Genomic DNA, 7,500 nt, shown 5'->3' with positions numbered 1-7,500 from the left:
TGAAAGGGAGGAACATCACGGAATGACAAGTCTATTGACGAAAATTGAGGCCTGTAGATAGGCCTATTTCATAGGGATATAGACGGTGCATTCTCCAGGTTATCAAATGTCATTTGACATTTATGGGGGTTTAAGTTTCAGGTTCTAATGGCGGGGTATGTCGAAGTTTTATAATTTTGATGAAAGCCGGGCTAAATCTGTCGTCATTTGAATTTTAAGTCAATGGGCCTTTAGGCTTCTTCCAGATGGATGTAGTTATCTTTTGAATAATAATAATAATGATAATAACGATAATGATAATAATATCACATCTTGCCTATTTAAACTAATTTCATTCCCTTCGGCACGGGCTAATTGAGAGTCGATGTAGCCAAATCCCATTCAGCTATCACCGAAGGATATTCGGCCTCTTAATAGTTTGATGGTCACATAAAGTCAACTCAATTAGGACCATTATGGGGGTTAATTGTCCTTAGGTTGCCCAGTTAATGGCGGGTGTATGTCGAAGGTTTATAATGCAATTAATGGAAAGCCGGCTAGTCCCGTGTCTTGTGACTTAGCTAGTAATTGGAGTGGGGACATCGTTTGGCAGTTTTTTATTTTTATTTTTTTTTTAAGATCTTGGCTGGTGATTACTTTTTCGTTAGTCGTTTAAGCTCAGTGCAATATAATAAGGGAATAAGAATAATAATATAATAATAATAATAATAATAATCAGAATAATAATATACCCCCTAAATCAAGTAGATATAATACTGTGGACATATTTTTTCGCCTTCAAATATCACGAACATGATGATACAAATAATTATTATTATTATTATTATTATTATTATTATGTTATTATTATATATTCCCATTATTATTATTAGGGTATTATTATTATTATTATATTTCAAGCAAGCTGCATAGCTATCGGTTCTTATAATGATCTGTTTAGTATTACTGTGCGGTCATTGATAATATATAATAATAATAATAATAATAATAATAATAATGATAAATAATAAAAACACAATAATTGAAGGACATTCCTCCTTGACACTGCTAGTATATTGACAATCATCATATGCTGACTGATTATTTTTGTTAGCAACAAAAAGATTCATCGACTATAAAAAGACGTTCAGTTAAACCAATACGATAAAAAAAAAGTCCACGTAATTGGTAAAATCGACAAAAGGGAACTGCTATGTTTTCTGGATAGCGATAAGCCTGAAAAATAAAGATATGAATGTAGTTTGCATATATTTCACACATACACATACACACACACACACATATATCCGTATATATATCCTCTATATATATATATATCACCATATTATATATAAGATATATATATGTGTGTGTGTGTGTATAGTATATATATATATATAAATATATATATATATATAGTATGAATAATATATATACTATATATATATGCGAATCCCACAGGAAAATGATTAAGTCAGAAATTCCAGCGCTTCGTCTTTATTTCAGGACATTGTCATAACTCCTTGACAATGTCTGAGTACGACGATTTTTTGAGAAAGAGCTATGATTCGTCCTTACTCATTTTCCTGTCGGGATCGCTATTTATGAGTCACGTGCATCTACAGTGTAATATATATATATATGATATATATATATATATATATATATAGATGGATGATGATAGCTTATATAATGTGTGTGTGTGTGTGGGTGTGTGTGTGTGATATATATGTGTGTGATATATATATATATATATATATATATATATATATATATATATATATATATAATATATATATATATCTATATATATATATATATACATATATATATATATATATATTATATATATATGTATATATATATATATATATATATATAGATATATATATATATATATAGATATATATATATATATATATATATATATATATATATATATATATATATATATATATGTGTGTGTGTGTGTGTGTGTGTGTGTTGTGATATCACACACACACACACACACTCACACACACACACACACACACACACACACACACACACACATATATATATATATATATATATATATATATATATATATATATATATATATATATATATATATATATATATATATACGCATGTATATGTCCCAAAAATATGTATGTTTATTTTTTTATCAAAGTATTTTTCAAAATGGAGGAGGAAAAGGACGAAATATCTTCTGTCTGTTGTTATTTCATTATTTATTTATTTATGTTTTATTTAATTTATTATTTACTTATTTATCTATTTATTTATTTATCTATTTTATTTATTTATGGTATTTTTCCATTTTATCTGTGTTATAAGTATTTATCTTATTTTTTTATTTCTTATGGCTAGTTTGCTCTCTCTCTCTCTCTCTCTCTCTCTCTCTCTCTCTCTCTCTCTCTCTCTCTACAAGGAATGGTCACTAATCCTCTCTCCCGCACATATATTTAATGCTCTCTCTCTCTCTCTCGCTCTCTCTCTCTCTCTCTCTCTCTCTCAAGGAGTGGTCACTAATAGTTTCTCACGCACATATATTTATTGCTCTCTCTCTCTCTCTCTCTCTCTCTCTCTCTCTCTCTCAGGATCATCATATTCAAATCAAGAATTTTTTTCTTAAATTTACTTTGATTCATTCTGTAATCATGTAATATCTTTTGTTTGTTTATTTTTATTCAGTACCACAACTTAATCTTTTGTATTAGCAAACTATATTCCCTTTCAATGGCATATTTTGTAATATATATTGCAGATGATTCAGTGTTCTGTAACGAAGCACTCACACGCAAATCATGTATGTGAATCCTATTGATTTTCGAATCAAGACTATTCAGTCTTATTCCTCTTTCTCGCTGTTATCCCTACATTAAGGGGTCGGTTGCCTGATGCACCTTTCCTTACATCAGGCATGGTTTATTATTAGGCTAAGGGGTTTTTACGACCGCATGCCCTTGCTGTCATCAACCACAGTTATTGGCGGTGGGCCTCACCTTTGACTAAAAAGTCCACCTGCAAGGCAGCAGTTTACATTTTTATTGGCGGTGGGCCTAGCCTTTTACTAAAAAGTCCACCTGCAAGGCAGCAGTTTACATATTTATTGGCGGTGGGCCTCGCCTTTGACTAAACAGTAACACTGCAAGGCAGCAGCTGTCTTTTTAGTCACCTTTTACGAAACGCAGGACCTACGATGGTAGTATTATTACACCCCTACCACAGGGTGGAATCTAGGCTAATCAATCTATCCTTCCCTGAAAAAAAACAGATAATTAGTTTATAGGTCGCAGTGAATTGTCAATACCCAATTCGTATTCTTATCTGATTCCCATCGGTTTCTCATTAAATGTAATGGATGCCGTGTCGTGATGGAATTGAGACTTGAATCCATTGGGGTTGTCTAAGTCTTGTCAGGAAGTGATTTTAGTGATGGAGATGAATTTGCAAAACAAGGTTCAGGTAGATAGATTAACTGTGTTGGGGTTAAGGACAAGGCAGAGTTGGTAATATGAATGGATAAAGGAATACGTATATAAACATACACACATACGTATGTGTGTGTGTGTGATACAATCTTTGAAGTCACAGAAAATGACTGTGCTTTTGAAATGTATTCTGATGCTGGCCTTTTAAGCAATGCTCTGCGAGCCGGAAGTGAAAATATCTCACAGAAGGCTCATGATGGCGTATGAAATGATTTCTTGATATCATAAGAGAGAGAGAGAGAGAGAGAGAGAGAGAGAGAGAGAGAGAGAGAGAGAGTTTGCAATAGGCAAATGATTGTGTAGAAAGCTGTCATTGACGTCATATCAGATTTATGTTTATCCGTCAATAAACTCTGAGAGAGAGAGAGAGAGAGAGAGAGAGAGAGAGAGAGAGAGAGAGAGAGAGAGAGAGAGAGAGAAGGGGGGGGGGGGGGGATAATACCACAGCCATCTTTAGGCTGCTGAATCTTCCCGTTACCACGTCCTCTAATTTTTACGAAGAGAAAAATAGTTTATAGCCACTGATCATATTCCCATGGCCACTCGAGTGTTTACGACAATACCCCCAGTCCCTTCACATACCCACGCCTTGCCCTCTCCCCCATAGCCCACTAAACCCCTGACAAAATACAGACTTAATTCACACATTTGCTGAGCAAGCATCCACCATCTTTTGCCCAAGGAGAGATTTTGACAGCTTTGACAAAAAAAAAAAAAAAAAAAAAAAATGCAACAGCCGAGTTTTCTGTGCAGCATATAATGCTATATGAAACTCTCAGCCGAAGCCTTGGAAACATTCAGCCACAGGCCGTTGGTGGCCTGTGTTCTTGAGCACAGTCCTTTCTAGCCTTAGCCTTACATAAAATATAAACTACTGAGGCTAGAGTGCCGCAATTTGGTATGTTTAAAGATGGGAGGGTGGATGATCACCATCCCAATTTGCAGCCCTCTAGCCTCAGTAGTTTTAAAGATCTGAGGGCGGACAGAAAAAGCGCGGACGCACAGACAAATAGCTATCTCAATAGTTTCCTTAACAGAAAACTAAAGAGACATCAGAACTTCTTGCAATTTTGGGCTGGAGTCGTGAAACGGTGATTTAGCCGAACTATAAAGACAAGTTTTTCCTCTTCTTTTTTTTGTTTTATCTTCGCCGAATTGATGGCTCTTATCTTTATCACTGCGGTCTGCCTGTGTATGACGGAGGAGGAAGGGAGGTTGGGGAGGGGGGCGGGGGGTAGGGGGTGAGGAAAGTCAGTCTGGTAGGACAAGGGGCTTAAGAGTCATTAGGCTCTGGGTTTTCCTGGGTGATATCTTTCCTCAAGGTATAAATCTTGTCTGCATTTTCTAATGGACCACGGAAACATATTTATGTTAATAATATGTATATGCATTTATGTTTATATATAAATGTATATAATTATAGTAATATAATCAGTAAATAAATATGTAAATTATATTCATACTTCTATTCATTCTCTTTATGCACATATTAATTTTTATTATTCATCAATCTACTTATTTGTCTACACAATAGTATATGCTATTGCATAACCTTGATACCCTCCAACACTCTTAGCTTCAAACAGTTCTGAATAGGCCATTAGCAGGGGAGAGAGAGAGAGAGAGAGAGAGAGAGAGAGAGAGAGAGAGAGAGAGATACTCTTCCCTCCCCTCATCAATAATGCTCGATGAATACCAAGTGATCTTTTCCTCTTGGCTTAGGTCAGGCCAACCCCTTTTCCTAGGGACGTCCATTAGATGTAATCCTTCTATGGGGAAACTAATGGAACATATTATGTTAGACAAAGGAGACTTTTTACTTTGATCTGAGCAGAGGTTTCTTGACTCCATCTTCGCCAGAAGCACCGTGAAGGGTTATAGATTTGGGGTTGTTGTGGTGGAAAATTCGTTTTGGTTTTATATTAAATTATATATATATGTATATATTATATATATAATATTTTTTTTTTTTCATTTATTTGGTTATAGTGTGGGAAGACTTTATGACATTCAACTTGATTTGGGTGAAAAATCTGTCTATAACTATATGATTGTCTGCGATTTATATAAAAATATATATATAGATATATATATATATATATTATATATATATATATATATAAATATATAATATATATATGTATGTAGATTATATATCTATATATATATAAATATATATATATATATAGATATATATATATATATACATACCTATATATAGATCTATATATATAATGTAATATATATATAGGAAGAGGAGAGAGAGAGAGAGAGAGAGAGAGAGAGAGAGAATGTGTGTGTGTGGTTGATTAATCAATTGCAAATCTGTCACATTTCACTTTGAAGATATTGACAAACAAGAAATAATTCCTCTTTTACGTTTAAGCAACCTGGACCTCCAAAATCACACTTGCAGTCAGAGAGAGAGAGAGAGAGAGAGAGAGAGAGAGAGAGAGAGAGAGAGAGAGAGAGAGAGAGAGAATCTACTCTAAGGGAAATGTATGGGGGGTTATAATCCCCTTGTATAAATAATTGATTTGAATGGGTGTATTCCGTTTGTGTACTGGTTATAATTGTACATATTTTGAATTCCTAATTAACTATGTCCTGTGTTACTCTTAATATAAGGAGAATTTAAGTGGTTTTCTTAAAGCTAGGTATGATATTACTCAGAATAAAATTATCAGTTAATTTTCTATTTTTGTAATTGTCTTTTAACAGTGAATACATCATCTTACTAGAATATCATATACCTTATTAAAGTAATTTAATAAGGTCTTTTGACAATAAATTCTTCTGCTTATCAACAATATTGTAATTTATTTTTAATATATTTTTTTAACTTAAAGTTTGGATCATATTACTTATTCTTAATATTATTTTCATTGCAATGACAATAGTTTTTCTTATTTTCTGTTGATAATAGATATTCCTGCTTCTTACAAGAGGTTCTTAATATGATATTTAGATGCATGTTGACAATAGGTACACCTGCTTCTTAGTAGAGCACTTTATAATTCACAGGCAGCTCTTAGGTTACGTAGCAGCAAGAAAAAGTGGCTTTGAGTTTGTAGAATATTCTAATGCCCCTTGTCTTACATAGCTGTTTATGAAACATTGAAAAGCCACGAAGTATTGCTGATTTTCACCCAAGTGGTACGCCATTTGCAGACGAACTGTTGATTGATAAAACCTTATTGGATGTAACTTTAAACGAGTAGAAGAAATCGAGTTTTCTGTTCAGCGAATAATGCTGTGAGCGGCGTCCATGTAACTCTCCTGGTGGAATGTTCAAAAGCGTTAGTAGACGTATAATTATGGCTAACTTTACCTTTAATTAACATCAAAACTACTGAGGCGATAGGGCTGCAATTTGATAGATTTGATGACTGGAGGGTCGGTGATCGACATATACCAATTTGCAGCCCTCTAGCCTCAGTGAGTTTTAAGGTCTGAGGGCTAAATTTAACATTGAATAAAATAAAAACTACTGAAGCTAGAGGGTGGATAATCAACATACCAATTTGTAGCCCTCTAGTCTTAGTAGTTATTTTAAGATCTGATGTTGGACAGAAAAAGTGCGGTCAGAAAAATGCGGACGAACAGACAAATAGCCACCTCAACAGTTTTCTTTAACTCAAACTAGGAAAAAATGATAAATCTAATTTCATTCCTGATGACAAAATTTGTGAATAGTAGAAGTTTAACGTCATTTTAAACACGGATGCCTAAAGAGAGCAATGTTATTATGCCAGTGCATTCATGAATCGCTGTAAATATACTACACAAACCGTGGGCGTGACATCTCCCCACTTAATGAAAAGCAAAACAATTATTACATTTTTAGCTCGTAATCATTTATCATTTTTTTCCAAAAAAATGATAAAAGCCTTTCAAAATGGGGAGCACATCATACCAGCACATCCACCTTTAACATCATAATTATTCCTGCATAACAAAAATACATTACAATTAGAATCTTTATTTTTTTTTTTTTTTTTTTTTGGGGGGGGGGGGTGGGGGG

Source organism: Macrobrachium nipponense, chromosome 25 (assembly GCF_015104395.2).
Source record: "Macrobrachium nipponense isolate FS-2020 chromosome 25, ASM1510439v2, whole genome shotgun sequence".
Lineage (NCBI taxonomy): Eukaryota > Metazoa > Arthropoda > Malacostraca > Decapoda > Palaemonidae > Macrobrachium > Macrobrachium nipponense.
The sequence above is the reverse complement of the archived record's forward strand: the minus strand, read 5'-3'. Positions refer to the sequence as shown.